The sequence below is a fragment of the Ananas comosus genome, linkage group 4 (assembly GCF_001540865.1).
Source record: "Ananas comosus cultivar F153 linkage group 4, ASM154086v1, whole genome shotgun sequence".
Taxonomy (NCBI): domain Eukaryota; kingdom Viridiplantae; phylum Streptophyta; class Magnoliopsida; order Poales; family Bromeliaceae; genus Ananas; species Ananas comosus.
The window spans coordinates 7,655,553-7,673,350 of NC_033624.1; the positions used below are offsets into that span (position 1 = coordinate 7,655,553).

Sequence of the window (17,798 nt, forward strand, 5' to 3'; positions counted from 1 at the left end):
CTGGGGTAGGGCGCTATCTGCAAAACTACGCCCTCGCCTTGCGCCGCCCCGTCGCACACGTGTGTACCTGTACCCACAAAACAGCAACACGGGGGAGAGACTATTGTCCATAGTCCTCAGTGGGTTTAGCCACCCAAGAGAACCAGCTCAACCAACAGGTCTAACGAGGCACTGCAACATGTTAGTTCAACAATATACAACAGATATATATATTCAATTGAAATACATGTCATGCCTCACGAAATGCAATATGTAATACCTATAATCATGCAAGTAGGTTACTTTAACGCTACATATATTCTTAATCATTCTTTACTCTTGTCATTTAATGTTTACTTTTAGCTCTTAGCTATTCTTTACTTGTAACCTTTCTTTACTTATCAGCTATTCTTATTCCTTAGCCAATCTTTATTCTTTACTTATTCTTTATTCTTTACACTTTGTCGCACTTTTCCACTGGCCATTCTTTCCTAAGGTTTCTCTTACCTTAGTTCTCTATGCCACCCGACTCGGTCTTGAGTCAATCAATCGCGGATAGTCCGCGCACTGTCTAGCTCGAGGTGAAGGAACTCTCACATGCACCTCAGCTGGTAACAGCTCACCGTACTCCTGTCCTAGCCGTCTGGCGGCGAACGAATCGCACCTAACCCAACAACGGCCTAGGTCCATAACTTAGCCACCCGGCGGCGAAATCGTCGCACAAACGTCACGACAGTGGTTTAGTCAACAGGCGGTAGGATCCACAAACTGGCTAACCATCCGGCGGCGAAATCGTCGCACACGCCACGACAATGGTTCATTAGCCCTTGGGCGGCGAAATCGTCGCACACACACGACACCACTTTGGGTGTATCCTTTTAGCCTTGGGATTCCGGAATCCATTTCACATCACATAGGGGTTGGTCTTAACCCTATGGAACTGACCTCTCTAGGTCTAAGCCTTTACTTAACCTAAGTTCACCCATTAGGTTTATTGCTTTCACATTCTTAACTTAGGTTTATTACACTAGGATCATTATTCTTTCCAACCTAGGTTCACTTGACTCTAGGTTAAGTACTTTTCATTTCACGACCTATGTTTATTAACACTAGGTTAGATGCCACTCGATCTATTTGATTCTAGGTCTACTCACGACCTATGTTTCTTAACACTAAGTTAGATGCCACTCGATCTAATTCACATACTAATTGTCCAATTAAGCATTCTACTCATTCGAGAGTTGTCAATTCTCATTTTCCAATGTTATCTCTCTAATCAAGCTAGAGTTATCAACCAAGTTCATATGCATATATAATCTCACAATGCTAAGCATGCATCTATGATCTCATAATGCTAATCATGCGTTTATAATCTCATATATCATTTATATACATCTACTTAGCATTTACATCATACTATAAACATGCATCATATAACTTGCTCATTATGCATTCTAGCATTTCTACATTACATTATTTAGCATTATGTAACTTGCTCATAATGCATTCTATTTAGCATTTACATCATACTATCAACATGCATTATTTAGCTATATGCATCATTTACATGCTTCATTTACATTTATATGCATCAACATGGATTCTTAGTTTCTTAGACATAAAGGCGACCTAGTCGCTTCGGTAAACACAACCCACCTTAATTCGCGTTCCGATTGCTTGTCGACACTTGCAATCGGCATCCCGCGGCACCCGTATCTGGCACGGCCCGATATTGCAACTGCGCCTCAACCGTGCTCCGCTTCGCAGCCCCGAAAATTATAGGTCTTCGGTTATGTGCCACGATGCCTCAAATCCATTTCCATGATTTTACGACGTCGCCTCGGCCCTCCCGGCGGACCCGAAGCCTAAACGTCTATTTCTTTAATAACTTTGTAACGGCTCGTCGGATTGCCGAACCGTCTTCGCCAACGCGCTTCGTTACCTAGCAATTAGGTTTACGAAGGGTCAAATGAGATCAAACCCTCATATTTTGAAAGTTTGCATTTTGGAGCCCTATGTTACAACTATGCAAGAAATCACTAAATTGATTCATGATTTAAGCATCATTCATCTAGATAGCATGCTAGGATTCCTCTAAATCCATTTATAAGCTATTTAACCCAACCATTAAGGATCTACCATTAATGGGTAAGGAGCTTACCTCCAAGAGCTTGCTCCAAAATGAAGAAGAAGAAGATGATGGTGTTGATGATCCCTCCAAGCTTCTTCTCCACCAATTTCACCTCTTTTGGGAGAGATTTAGAGAGAGAAAGAGAGAGTTTTCTCTTCTCCTTCCATGCGTATGTGGGTGTGTGTCGTGGGTGTGCACGGGTTGGGGCTGCACGGTTGAGGGAGAAGAAGCATTTGCTTCTTTTACAACTTAACCCCTCAACTATACACTATTCACATTACGGACAGCTTGAAATCTGATAAATTTCGTTGGAGCCCTTCTGAATGTCCGATTGAGCTCAAATTTGACAGGCATGTTCGGTTTTACTTAATAAGTCCAAAAAAATTTTAATATTTCAGTTTCGACCCCGTTTGGTCACTGAAAACTGTACCGAACTGCAATCTTTATCAGATAGCTTTCGGATCCTATTTCTCTCTCTACGGGTGTCAGAAAAATATGAAACTTTAAATCTAGCCTCATAAAAATATTTCTGACATCCCCGCAAATTTTCATAATTTTCTGAGACTGTGCATTTTCTGCTAATTAAGAGTTTAGCCCTATTATATCTCATATATAGGACTATCTGGGGTCTCACAATCTCCCCTCCTTTAAGCCCTGACGTCTTCGTCAGGCTCAGACTCACAAGTACCAGGCGATGTGAGACTCGTCTCGCTAGCCCGTCATCCAGACCCTGGCTCAGCTGAGACTCATCTCACACTTCCGGCTGGTAATTGGCTCTGATAACACAATTCTAAATATTTTCCTCATAAGAGACATATTCCCAAGCTTGCAATATGAATATTTAACACATGCATAGATACTACACATAAGGCTCTACACATAGAGTGAAATATTCATGATACATAATGCATGCATTTTAAACATTCAAAAATTCACATAAATCCTATCTAGGATGAAAATGCATAAACCACGATGATATGAAAGCATTTAACCACTTAGGAGACATTTTCTCCTATTCCAATGAAGCCAAACCCACCGAAGTTACCGAAACCCTTCGTAAGCTCCGACGAAGGTGTCTACTAGCCTCCTAGCACCCTAAAGATGTAGGAACAAGAGTTAAACTAACCTTACGATTAACCCTAAACTCAATCATAAGACCACGTAGGCTAAGTTGGAGAAAACTCACCTATGAGGTAGAAATTCTCTCACAAACCCCAAATGGAAGCCAAATCCCTTCCAAAGCAACCTATTCTAAGGTTCTAAACCCATCAAGAGAGTTCTAAAAGCATCTAATCAAAAAGCCCCAAAATAACCCTAAATCTCATTTCTAGGGTTTCATCTACCATAAAGCATCAAAACTAAAATCTAGAGGGGGAGGATAAGCTACAAACCTCTAAGAAGCTTCAAACCAAGCTCAAAGTCCTCTAGGTCCAAGAATCTTCCCTCAAACAAGTCTCAAGTCCAAGCTCCAAACTTCAACCATGGTGGAGATACACAAAGAGGGAAAAGGGAGAGATCAATCCACCAAAATCCAAGCTAAAAGGAGATCAAATCCAAAGAGGGGAAGAGAGAGGCTCCCCTACCTATTCTCTGCATGTGCAAGGCTCAAAGAGAGCCCTAAGGGGTGTGGGTACACATATAGTGCTGTTACAATAGCAAAAACACCCCTGCAGTTCAAGCAGTCTTCGGACTGCACTGCGTACCGGTACACGGGGTCGCGTACCGATACACATCCCACGAAAATGCCAAACCCGAGCTTCGGGTTGGCTGAGAAGCTGCTTGTGTACCGGTACACGGCCCCGCGTACCGGTACAACCATCACTCCCTACCGGTACAGCCATCAACCCTGTACTGGTACACAGCCTGCTGAAGGCTACCCGAGAGCACACCAATAATCCAACTTTTTGGGTTTTGGTGCCAAGTTTTAAATCTCAATTCTCGGAACTCGAACTATAAGTCGGAACACTGTCTACGACCCTCCACAACGTGTGGAAAAGTTCGGAAGACAAATCAAACACTCGAACCTCGCTATTTGCAAAGGTCCAGTGTGTTACAGGTATTCACCCTATGCATTCATCTATGCAATCAACTACAATTACTCATGTATGCATCAACGAGAATTCAAGCTCCACTTTGACATGGAGGCGACCTAGTCGCTTCGGTAAGAACAACCCACCTATTGTCGTTTTCCGATTGCTTATAGTCACTTGCAATCGGCCTCCCGCGGCACACGCCGCCCGGCTTGGCCCGATCTTGCAATTAGTCACCAACCGTGCGTCAATTCGCGGCCCTGAATTTTATAGGTCTATAACTTGATGTCATGATGCTCGGGATCCGTTCTCGTGATTTTTGGACGTCGCCTCGGCCCTCCAGGCGGAAACGAAGGCAAATCCTCCGTTTCTTCAATATCTTCGCGTAGGCTCGACGAATCGCCGAATCGACTTCGCCAACGCGTCAGAAAACCTAATAATTAGGTTAGTATAGGGTTAATTTAGATCAAACCCTAACATCTAGCAAAATCCCATTTTGGAGCCTTAGGTTGCTACACATGCAAGAATACCCCATTCAAACTTTAGATTCAAGCAATTAGCAACCCATTAGCATCTACGGGTTCAACCAATCCATTTCTAGAGCATAAGATTCTAACCCTAGAAATCCACCATTAAACCCTATGAAGCTTACCGTTAAGTCTTGTGTATTGGCAAGTTTCGTGAAGTGAGTCGGAGTCTTGAAGAACCGGTGTGTATCATCGAAGATCGAAGAATTCAAGATTTCGAAGAAGTCAGAAAATAACTCACGACGTGAATCACGATGCTCTGGTAAAGTTTTAATTCATGTTATGGTGATTCATACTTAGTTATAGGCATTAGAATCATAAACTCAAAGTTTAATGGATTAGAAAGTGCCTCGGAACGTTGTGAAACCCGAAACAGTGAAAAAGCTGAAATTTGCACTGTGTACGGGTACACATGAAAGTGTCACCGGTTACACACTGTGTACACTCATGAAAGTGTCACCGGTTACACACTGTGTACGGGTACACATTGAAAGTGTACCGGTACAAAATCTGTACCGGTACAGCAAGCGACTTGTCACCGGTTACAGCATTACGCAGGTTTTTCGTTCCGTCATCGTGTAACCGGTGACAGCCTAAAGTGTACCGGTACACAGTGTAAAATCGTGAAAACTTTCTAATCCGACTCCAATTGATTCTAAAGTCTATAAATAAGCTATTGGGCTTCTCTAACACATCAAGCATCATAAGAATACATGTTTGAGAAACCCTAGAGGCTCGGATTTCATCTTAAACCTATTTTCTACAAAAAGCCTCTTTTAGATCAAATCGAGATATTGAAATTTGATATTAATATGTCGATTTGATCTCCGCTTCGCTTGGAGTTCTATTCCCTGGTTTTCTACGATACTCCTAAGCGAAGGATCACCATACACATGATGCTCTTCATGAACGGCGTCGTGGATTCGGCGTGAACGAAGACGGTTCGTGGATTCGGATCGTGAGCTCGTGGATTCGAGTGGGCGTCGTGGATTCGACGTGATCGAGGCTTCGTGGATTCGAAGTGGTGACGTTTCGTGGATTCGGGACGTGGCGTTCGTGGATTCGGACGTGGGGCGTGGACAACCCGTTGGTGTGCGCGAGATCCGGAGAAGATAGAAGAGAGGTTTGAGTCCGTGGATTCGGTAAATCACCTTGTAATCTTTTATTCTTAGTGGATTGTTATCGCGTGTTGGTCCCGTGGGTTTTTTACTCCGAGTTTGGAGTTTTCCCACGTAAATCTCGGTGTGCTTTTTATTTTCTGCATTTATTTTTATTGCATCAAGATTTGTGATTTTTTGGCCGTTCACCTATTCACCCCCCTCCCCCCTCTAGGTGATAGATACAATCTAGATAGATCCTTGGGCTACTCAAAACTTTCACTTACCTCCAAAGCTTGCTCTTGGACCAAGGAAGAAGATGAAGAAGATGGAGAGCCTCCTCCAAGCTTCCTTCTCCTCCTTCACCTTCTTCATTTCCACCTTGAAGAGAGAGAGAGCAAGAGAGCTTTAGAGAGAGAGAGAGAGTGTTTTAGGGTTGGTTGTGAGGGAGAAAGAGAGAGGGATGACAGAAACCCATCTCATATAACCCCTCCGATGCCAAATTGCATAAAACACCCTTAACAATGCTTCCTTGCGCACAGCCCAAATTGGGCATTTTCGAGCTACGGGGTCCGGTCCTTGGCTTGAGGGACCGGACCCCGGATGTCACGTCCCGCTATCGCCAATTTGGTCGATCCGGGCCCGTACACAGACGCCGAACGGACAGAACCTCCTCTGTCCGCCCAAGGCTCAACAACAACGAGTACATGAATAAAGAAATAAGTAATTTCCAGGATAATATTTCAATATACATGGCTTGCACGAGGGCAAGCAACCAGCACAAGTGATAGTAAGCTAGCTATACTGAAAATTCACTGTAATTTAAAACTTTTAAACTGAACTTTACATAACTAACTAACTGAAATATTTAGTTATATACATGCTTTATAATACATTCATTTACATGTCTCTGTACATCGAAATGTCTCACATGAACTCAAAATGGTATACCACTAAACACTGGTGTCTGCTAGCTAGGCTGCAGGGCTCTTGCCGCGATCCTCGGCCACAACGCTCGCACTGGAACCTGTATGGTTAGTGGTGTGAGAACTACTAAAAGTTCCCAGTGGGTTCGGCCGTCGACCTCGCCGACTCACCCACTAGGTCTATTCAGGCATATGTAGGCAAAAGAAGTAAATAGATAGTAACCAACTATAACATGTAACTACTATAATGCTTGTACAAAGCTGAAAGAACGCAATATATGTAAGCTGTAAATATGCATGCATGCTTTTTACTGAATTTATCCAATCCATTGGTTAACCCTTTGGTTAACAATAACTCACCAACGCAATCCCTGATAATCGGACCCTAAGCTGCCTCCCGACGAGACCGTCTGCTGGACAGATACTTTAGTCCATGGGCAAATACTTTAGCCCATCATGTGACAACCTCCGAAGTGCACTGCTTGGGTGGAGCGACCACCACCAAGCTCAAAACAGACTATGTGAGTATGATCTGATCCTCCTTTAGAGGATTTAACAATAGACAATATTACACTTTAACTCTAACTAGCTCTTTATGCTAGTTGCAATTCCATTTCTCAATGCTATCCAAATCTCTAGTCATGATGTCACCCAGTTCACTATTGTTATAGTCCATACATTCATAGGGTTCTATGTCCACATTCTAATGTTCACATGTTCTCACTGTTGATAGAAATTCACACTTTCACTTGCACGATGCCAATACCCTATAATGCATGACTACAAATACAAATATGCTCAATGAATTATCATAGACATAAAAGGTGATTCAAAGACTTCGAATAGCACCACCCACCTGTAGTGGTGTCAAACACTAGGATCTCACGTCTCGAAATGCGTCGACAATTATCTCTCGCGACTCAAAGCAAATAGCACTAGAACGGTCTCTACTGTAATTAGCGTGTCGCCGACCTGTCAGAAAGTCAATTTAGACTTTTGAGCAAGTTAAACTTTCATTTATATAGGAATAAGAGAGACTAAACTAGTGTCATTTCTCATATTTTACAAGTTAGCATTTCTATAGCACATAAAGTGTCAACTCAAGATTGATTTCAGCATTGAGCTGAAATCTTGCATCATGCTGTATTTTCAGCATCATACTACTGTATTTGTGAGATATTGAATCTCGATGGAATTTGGCTAACTTTGGCCAAATGGACCAAAGTGGGCAATTGAACGGTTTGAACAAGTTCCATTCGGTATTCCAACAAGCTTGGAAGAGCTAAAACGAGTTCCAAAGGTGTTGGATTGGTTTTGACATCAAACGGTGCGAAATAGAGCCGAAGAGATGTGAAAACAGTATTCTGGAGCTGTTGTACCGGTACAAGAGTGATAGTTGTACCGGTACAACCATTGCAGGCTCTCGGGTTGGAGGCTGCCAGACCTTGTACCGGTACAAGAGGGTCTTGTACCGGTACAAGCCCTGCGCAACCGAGAAACCGAGCTCTTGGGTTGGGCTGTCTGCCAGGCCTTGTACCGGTACAAGAAACCGTGTACCGGTACAAGGGACCCGAAACTGCAGGTCAGTTTGGAAAATTAGATTTTTGAGGGGGCTTTTGGGATTTTGTTACAATAGAGGGTTATAATACCTCTCTCTCAGCCACTCTCTCTCATTTTCTCTCCCTCTCTCTCTTACCTCTCTTGCTCTCTCTCTCTCTGAACCGAAAAAGGGAAAGAAAGAGAAGAAGAAGAAGAAAAGAAGGAGAGAAAGAAAGAGAAGAAGAAGGAAAGGAAGGAGAAGATCAAGGAGGGGAAGTTGAAGCTCTCTCCCTCCTCTTGCTCAAGCTAGGGCTTGCTTTGGAGCAAACCCTAGAGGCGAAGACGGTTCGTCGATCCGTCGAGCGAGCACGGAGATATCGCCGATTTGGTCGCTCTAGGGTTCATTTTGACCCAAGGTGTTGAAGAGGCGCACTTGGACCACAACGCCGAGCTTCTTAGCTTTTCGGCACTACCACAAGGTAGGTGGTGACCTTCCCAAAGCCGCGGGGCTACGTTCTATGTCCGAGTTTATTATTGATCTAATTGCATCTTATTCATGTTGCATATAGGGTTAGAAGATGATTATTGTTGCTTATATTTGCATGCTAGTAGCTATATATATATTGTTGATTGATCCATGATCTAGTATGCATAAGAACTACATGATGAAAACCTAGACTCTATATGAGATGATTAATGTTTATGTTGCTAAAGAACTAGTATGATGTAACTAGTGTTGAAAATGAGTCTAAATGATGAGTGGCATCTAGTTTAGAAAACTATGACAAGTGGCATCTAGTTTAGAAAACTATGACAAGTGGCATCTAGTTATAGAAAACTATGATGAAGGACATATGATTGTTGATAATTTTGATATCGGGAACCTTAGTGTAGTTGAGACACTATGAGATTGGGTACAAGAACACCTTGATTCCATGATGAGATTACCCTTAGAGGGTAGGTTACTGTTGATTGTGAGTTGATCGTGCTCACATAGCCTGTCTGCGCTTGGAGGGGTCGCTCCCCGCAAGCTGTGCACTCCGGAGGTTGGTCACTAGAGGGACAGTCAGTGTGCTGTCTGGACGGTCTGTGTGCTGTACGCAGGCGGTCTCGGGAGTAGTTCAGTGAGACTTTCCCCTGTGAGACTTACACGTGAGTTATGCTTGTGAACTTCGAGCTCACCATGAGATTGGGTAACTTATTGAGTCACACTCATTACTTGTTGTTTATAGTAGCTTACTTGTTGTTGTTGTTCATAGCAGCTTACCACATAGCTTTATTATCGTTCATGCATGCATGATATCAGATTGAGGCATAGCTAGATATTCATGATTCTACCTACTTGCTTACGTTTCCTTACTTGCTCAGTTTCCATACCTGCTTTTAGTTGGTTTAGTTTTATATATATATTTTGCATATATCTCTCTATGCCTGCTTCGACCTAGTGGGTAGATCGGTGGAGTCGGCGGCCGAACCCACTGGGAACTATTCGTAGTTCTCACACCCGTTGTTGCAGGCGCTAGTTCGAGTGTCCCGACCGAGCGGGAGGATCGCGGCAAGGGCTTGGCGCCCTAGTGGTACCAGTTGGTAGCTTACTTTCCTACTTGCATTAGTTCACCCTGTGCTTATGTTTTGAGAGTAGATGTTGTATAGGGTGAGGTTTTGGAGAGTACTTGATGTATTTTACATTTTGGAAACATGTATGAAGGTTTAAAGAGTTTAATGCAAGTTGTATTTAAATGCTTTAAATTCATGGTTCAATAATTAAGTTTCTCTCTTTTGTATACTTGTATGCTTTTACTAGTATCGCTTGCTCTTGATGGTTTTAACACTGTTTGTAACATACCAGATTTTGATATAAAAATAAAAATAAATAAAATAGTGTGAGAAACTATTTTTATTGGATTTGTAGGAGTAAAACATAAGTCAGAAGTGACTTGTGCTGAAATCGGATTGAAAACAGAAGATCTAGAATTTTCTGTTGAAAACGGGACAAATAAATTAGCAGAAAATGCACAGTCTCAGAAAATTATGAAAATTGGAGGATAAGTCAGAAATATTTTTATGAGGCTAGATTTAAAGTTTCATATTTTTCTGACACCGGTAGAGTGAGAAATAAAATCCGAGAGTTATCTGATAAAGATTACAGTTCGGCACAGTTTTCGGTGACCAAACGAGGTCGAAACTGAAAACTTAAGATATATTCTTACTCAGTACGTTAAACTGAGTCTGCCTGTTAAATTTGAGCTCAAACGGATATTCAGAAGGGCTCCAACTGTTCCGAACTGCAAAAACTGCCTGAAGTGAATAGTGTTTTGGGTGTTAAAGTATTTAAGAAGACATGTTGTCTTCTTCTTCTCCTTCAGCCGCACACACGCCACACACACACACGCACGCATGGAGTAGAGAGAGAAACACCTCTATCTCTCTCTAGATATCTCTCTCATCTCTCTAAATCTCTCTCTAAAAATTGGAGGGTTGGTGGAGAAGATGCTTGCAAACACGTTGGAGGCGACGGATCGGGCTTTCGTGCGGCCGTTGGAGCGGTGTGTTGTCGTCGCGGCGTTCACATTGAGGTAAGCTTTTAGGATTTGGCTTAATCCTTAGTTTTAAATGTTCTAATAGCCTCTAATGAGCATTCTAAACATGTTTGCTCTATTTGATTTGGATTATTTAGAGGTTCATTCATGTTAGGGCTCAAAAATGCAAACTTTCAAAATATGAGAGTTTGATCTCATTTGACTCTTCGTAAACCTAATTGCTAGGTAACGAAACGCGTTGGCGAAGACGGTTCGGCGATTCGTCGAGCCGTTGCGAAGTTATTAAAGAAACGGACGTTTAGGCTTCGTTTTCGCCTGGAGGGCCGAAGCGATATCGTAACCTCACGAAAATGGATTTGAAGCATCGTGGCACATAACCGAAGACCTTAATTTTCGAATCGTGAATTGGAGGCCGTTCGGGTAGTCGCGCGAGAGATTGGGCCAAACCGGGTGCCGGGTGCCGCGGGAGGCCGATTGCAAGTGTCGACAAGCAATCGGAATGCAAAATGAGGTGGGTTGTGTTTACCGAAGCGACTTGGTCGCCCTGCATGTCAAAACGAAATGTGGAATCTTGTTGATGCATATGTGTATGTGCATACGGCATATTAGCATTGTATAAATGCATGCTAGTTGGTAATTTGCATATTAGTATGTATGCTTAGTGAAATACATGCTAGGGGTATTTAGCATTATGAGATTCATGTTGACATGTATTAGAGAACGTGAGCATATAAATGAATGTTAACATGTTGTTAATTATATGAGTTATGAGAAATTGCTAAATGTGGACACATGTTAGATGACAATAAGCATATTGACATTATGAAAATGCATACTACAGGATAATTGCATAATAAGGCATTGGGAAAGTACATGCTAGTTGTAATGTATGTTGGCATTGAGAGGATGCATGTAGTTAACATTAAAAGAATGCATGTAAATGACATGATGTAAAAGCTAGGCAAATGCTTGGTATGGTTGCTATATAATAATTATCGTAGAATGCATGATGAATATGCTATGTAAATGCTAGATGATTGCATGAATTGGATCGATAACTCTATGATAGAGACCTTGACATTGGACATCTATATATTAGATCGAGTGGCACTTAACCTAGAGTCAGGAACCTAGGTTGAACATGGATGATATGAACCTAGTGTGAATAAACATAGGTTGGACATGAACCTAGTGTCAAAGAACTTAGGTTGGAATCATGTGTGGCATTAAACCTATTGTTAAAGAACATAAGTCGGACTTGGACAATAGTAAACAAGGGTGACAATGAAAATAGAGACATGATTGGCATCAAGAAAGTGGTTGTTAAACATAGTTTAACCATATTGACATTGGTCCAAGTTGACATAGAGAGTGGCATGATTAAATAGGTAGAAAACCTATTATGACATTGGCATTGTGACTAGTGGCTATGAATCCTCAAGTTGAGGATTGATCGATACTCACGTTACGTCTTGGCTTGAGGGAGGTAGCTCCCCCTCGGGCGGTGCGCTCCGGAGTTGGTCACCACTGGGCGTGGTAAAGTCCCCCCAGATGACGGTCCCCAGGGAGGTTCGAGTCCCCCGTTATTAAGGGATTTTGGTTGTGAGTTATTGGGGTTAACATGGTTAACCGGTAAGATTGGGTCATAGCCAAATGAATGTACAACAAGTATACATTATGAGTTATGGATTTGGTATCCCAGTCGAGAGAATTTAGGGCTGAGGTGTATGTGAGACGTCCATCGCCTCGAGCCTGGTTCTAGTGCGGTACTCCGCAGACGATTGACTCAAGACCGAGTCGGGTGGTTAGCCTTGTAAAGGTAGATGAAACTTTATGATTAAAACGGTGATTGACAAGAATCTAAGATAGAGAAAATCTTAGATATCAAACGGATGAGCTATGGTTAGCAGAATGGAAAGTAGTATCGAGTGAACTACTAGTTGGTTGCATTATTGAATGATTTGCATATAGCATTGTATTATTACGTTTGTGAGGCAATGCATGATTTTATTTGTTGCATAATCAAGATATGTATATCTATCTGTTTATTAAACTAACCTGCAGTTGCCTCCTTTGTACCTGTTGGTCGAGCATTTCCCTTGGGTGGCCGTACCCACTGGGAACCATGGAGTTGGTTCTCACCCCACGTGGTTTTGGGGTGTTTACAGGTTCGCACGTGAGCGGCGCGGCGGCGCGAGGCGAGGGCGTAGCATCATAGTTAGCGCCCTACCACCGAGACCAAAGATAGCGGTACCCTGAGTCGGCCTCTACTTAGGGATGTAAGAAAATGAAAGGAATAAGATTGTAATAATCATGTTAAATCGGATTGTATTTGGAAGTTAAATGTAATAAGTATTTGGGATGTAAAATGTATGAATGTGAATGTATGTAGTAACATAGGATGTGTTATGTTGTTTGATACCTTCCATTATGCAATCTTGATTGAAATGTGTTCCTGGTTGGAACTTCGCACATTGTATTGATTGCGACGCCTTGAATGTACAGGGGAGACTCTGTCCGCGGTACAGGGGAAACCCTGTCCGTTCGGCGGTCTGTCGGCGGCGCCGCGACCCGGCCAAATAGGCGGGTGGTTGCGGGGCGTGACACTGTTTGTGTTATCGTTGTTTGATTGTGTATGAAATCAAGTTGTTTTTTCCTGGGGACTTATTGTACACACTATCGTTGGTTAGCCTTGGGCGGACAGGGGAGACTCTGTCCGTTCGGCCTCACGCCGCCGCCCTCGAACCGGACCAAATAGGTACTGTTTTCGGGCCGTGCGGTCGGGGCGTGACAGTATTAGCTTCCCTGGCAGCTCTACTACACGGAAATTAGAGTAAATTTACCCTCAATTTCCTCTTTACTAGTCATCTCAAGTTATGTGCATGTATACTAGACCTCGGCTAGTTTTATAGGATGCAAACTAGAAGCTGATCAACATAGGTTCGAACTTCCCTTAGCTCAACTAAGCACAGAACTCTTAAGTAACATCCTTCTGTTACACTTAATCGAACCTTAGTTCATGTTGAATTATACTTATCTCAATTAGATACTTAATTAATTTGCTCAGCTCCTAATTTCAATGCTGAAATTCTGCATTTGCTGAATTTCAGTTCATGCTGAAATTCAGCATATGTTTGCTTCCTAGCTCACTTAGGAATCATGTTTATAACACCCAACACCACTCATTTTAGGGATAAACTCTATTCTTACCTGAATTAGAAGCTTTACTAAGCGGTTCTCAGCTTTCTAAAGTTTCCTTTCAGCTCGGAACACCAACAGAAGTTCCACCAAGCTTCCTAATTCGAAGCTTCTCTAATTAGCATTCTCTACAAAATAAGTAATTAATCCTAAATCAGGACTTGAACAATTATTTTACCTCAAAGCTCAACTGAGCTTTTGTCAATTCTTGCAGTCTTTATTTCAACTCGAAGCATCTAGAAACTCTCTCAAAGCATCAGCTTCAGCCAACTCTCAATTCGGACAGCAAGACTGCACCCATGATCAACTTCATTTGGCAGCTTCAACAAGATTCAATTCCAAATCTGCTACCACTAGCAGCATAAAGTCCAGGTAAGTATCATCTCTAAAGCAATTTACTTGATCCTAGTCAAGTATTAAAACAAGATTATCTTAAGCAAATGCTGAATCTGCTTGCTCACTGCATCAATTGGTCCATTCCTGCATTTCAGGTCAGCAGGGCTTCAACTTCACCAATTCTCCTTAACTGGAAGCTTCTCCAAGTTTTGCTTCAGCTCCAGCAGCAGGAAATGGTTAAGTAGGTCATCTTTATGGCAATTCATTTGACTCTAATCAAATATTAGAACGAAACTACCTTAACTAGAAGCTGAACTACTTGTTCACTGCTTCAAATGGTCCAATTCATCATTGTAGCAGCAACCATCGCATGAGCTCCTTGCCAGGTAGCTTCTCTCAGCTCGAACCAGCAAAGGAGTCAAGTTCTTACTTCAATTCCAGGTCTTCTCAGTTGGTCCCTGGTTTGAGCAAGCTCCAGTAATTAAAATTCAGCTCCACCACACCAAGATCACCAAGTTCCAATCCTGACAGCCAATAAAGTCTTCATTCATCTCTTCTCTAAAGTAACCAACTTAACTTTAATCCAATATGGAACAAGCTTACTGTCACGCCCCGGGACCCAGCGGAAACCCGCCCGGCGCGTGCCCAGACCCGCCATACGTCTAAAACATATAAGGCGTCTAAAAATAATAATAAATAAAGCGGTAATAAAAGACAACTAGGAGTATCAGAGCATGATATAATACTAAGTTCTACAATAGAGAAAGGAGCATAAAGCTGGAATCCACTAATAAAAGCATAAAGTAAAACAAAGAAAATCCCAAATACAAGTGCTAAAAAGTAGATACATAGGTGGTCTCTATACATGGATACAAAATCTCTCACTCTCTCAACTACAAAAAGAAAGAGCAAACCACCTAGGCAAAGAACCGCTCCTCGCTAGCTAGCTATGCGATCCCCTTGCCGCGATCCCGTGCCTCCGCCGGTGCAGAAGGCTCTGAAAGAAACCACGAAAAAGAGGGCGTGAGAACTATTAAAAATAGTTCCCAGTGGGCAATTACTGACTTCAGTGAATGCACCACGAGGCCCAAAGCTACAAAAGATGTCAGTGACTATAAAAGTAGAAAAGCGAAAGGTAAGTAAAAATGTAACTTACTACAACATGATATCTCTACTTAGCATAATTAGCATAAGTATGAAGCAACTATGCATGAAGTAAAAGTCTCCAACTATCATAATGTTCACAATGCGAAATAGTAAAGTTCCGTTGTTTACTATTCTAGTCAATGTCCAAGTAGTACACTAAGTCATCATCTGTCCACATGTCATAATGAATACTCAAAGTCAAATCTGAAGAGACCCACCCGAAGGCTGTCTATGGCCCTGAGACCCACCCGTAGGCTGTCTGGCCGATGCCGAGCCTAGTGGCCCCGTGGTAGTCATCATCCCCAACCTAGGAATGAGCCTGGCCCACGGCAATCCACTTTGGCGCCCAATCCCGCACGGCGAATATAAATCGCGATGGCCATCTCCGGAGTGCCGGCTTGTAGGGAGCGACCCTCACAAGCATGTGCGAATGAGCACAATGGCAAGTAGTCATATGTCCTGTCACAAGTACCAAGTCCTCATGTCTAATAACATGGAATGTATCGAATGTCCCAAAGGTCTATCTCTATGTCATCATGTCTCTACATGGAGTATATAGCAGATGTACAATGGCTTAACATTATGTCTCTAAGTTGAAGTTTCAACCGTTTTCTAGTTCAAGTGCCCCTTTATGACACTTTTGCTCACTAAGTCATAACATGGCAATTATGTTTAAGATTGCATGATTCTAGTCATTTCCCCACATAAGAGACATATTTCCAAGTTGCAATTACAGATTACATAGCTCATGCATGTATGTCATTCACATGGCTCTACTACATAGAGTGAAATTTTCATTACACATAATGGTGGCGTTTTAAGCATCCAAAAATTCATAATAATTCTACTCAACATAAATATGCATGCATTTATGGTATACGAAAACGTTTAACCACGTAGGGGGCATTTTCCCTCTATGTCAAAGAAGCCAAACCCACCGATGACAACGGAACTCCTCGTTTGCTCAAACGAGGGTGTCTTCTAGTCTCCTAGTACCCTAGGGATCTAGGAACAAGTGTCAAACAAGGCTTACGAACAAAGCTAAGCTCAAACATTAAGCTTCTCTAGCTAGGTTGGAGAAAACTCACCGAACGCTAAGGAATCCCCCACGAACTCCAAAAGGGAGTTAGATTCCTTCAAATCCAACCTAAATCAAAGTTCTAAACCAATCAATTTGGTTTTAGAAGCTACAAATCAAAAATCCCCAATTCTAGCCCTAGAATCTAAAATCTAGGGTTTCATTCAAAAGAAACCTTCAAAACTTAATCAAAATGGGAGATTAAGTTTACTAACCTCACAAGATGCTCAAAACCAAGCTCCAAGTCCTCTAGGGTTGAAGGTTGATCTCCAAACAAGCTCCAACCAAGATCCCAAGCTTTTCCAATGGTGGAAAAACCCACAAAAGCAAGAAGAAGAGAAGGGAAAGAGATCAAAACCCATAAAAACCACCAAAAAATGGAGATCAAACCAAGAGGGGAAGACTCACCTTGTTTCTCTCTGTTTGGAGCTCAAGGAGAGGAGCCAAGGGGGATGGGGTGGTATATAAAGGTGTTGTAACAATTGCAAAAACACCCCTCCATGAAACAGCCCCAAACTGCACTGCGTACCGGTACATGGGTTTGTGTACCGGTACACAACCCACGAAAACGCAAACCCGAGCCTCGGGTTTGGCCGAAAAGCTGCCTGTGTACCGGTACACGGGCCCGTACCGGTACAGCCATCAACCCCGTACCGGTACAGCAAGCGAACCCGTACCGGCACAGCAAGCGAACCCGTACCGGCACACGGCTTGCTGAAGGCTATCCGAGAGCTGACCAAAAATCCAACTTTTTGGATTTTGATGCAAGGTTTTAAACCACAATTCTCGGGACTTGAACCATAGGTCGGAACACTGTCAACAACCCACCAGAAAGTCTGGAAAAGCTCAGAACACAATCAATCACTCGAACCCAGCAATTTGCAAGGTCCAATGCGTTACACTTACCTTAACCTAATAACCCTTTAGGTTATTCCCAGCTCAAAAGACCTCCTGCTAGCTAACTCCACCAGCAGGAATGCTTTCTTCAGCTCTGATCAATTCCTCCCCCTGCATCCGCAAGCCTCAAGGCTAGCAACCTAACTCCTTAAGCCTCAATTAACCCAGAGAGAGAGAGAAAAGAAAAGAGATGAAAGAAGTGATGGAAAAAGGCTGTGGACACATACACACATGCAACTCAGCTGGGATTAAGTGATAAGGATGAACAATTGCACATAAACCCTTTAAATCCCAGAAATTGCATTGCTGTCCACTCAGCCCGCAATTGCTGTACCGGTACAAGATCTTGTACCGGTACAAGAAGCTCTGATGAC

General features: G+C 42.6%; 1 long non-coding RNA gene across 1 annotated transcript; it reads right to left on the reverse strand.

The window, feature by feature from the left end:
• Positions 7,551-14,316, reverse strand: LOC109708696. Its single transcript, XR_002215813.1, has 3 exons — positions 14,146-14,316; positions 13,980-14,065; positions 7,551-7,662 (listed from the first exon to the last, which is right to left on the reverse strand). It is a non-coding gene; the product is annotated as an uncharacterized LOC109708696 (long non-coding RNA).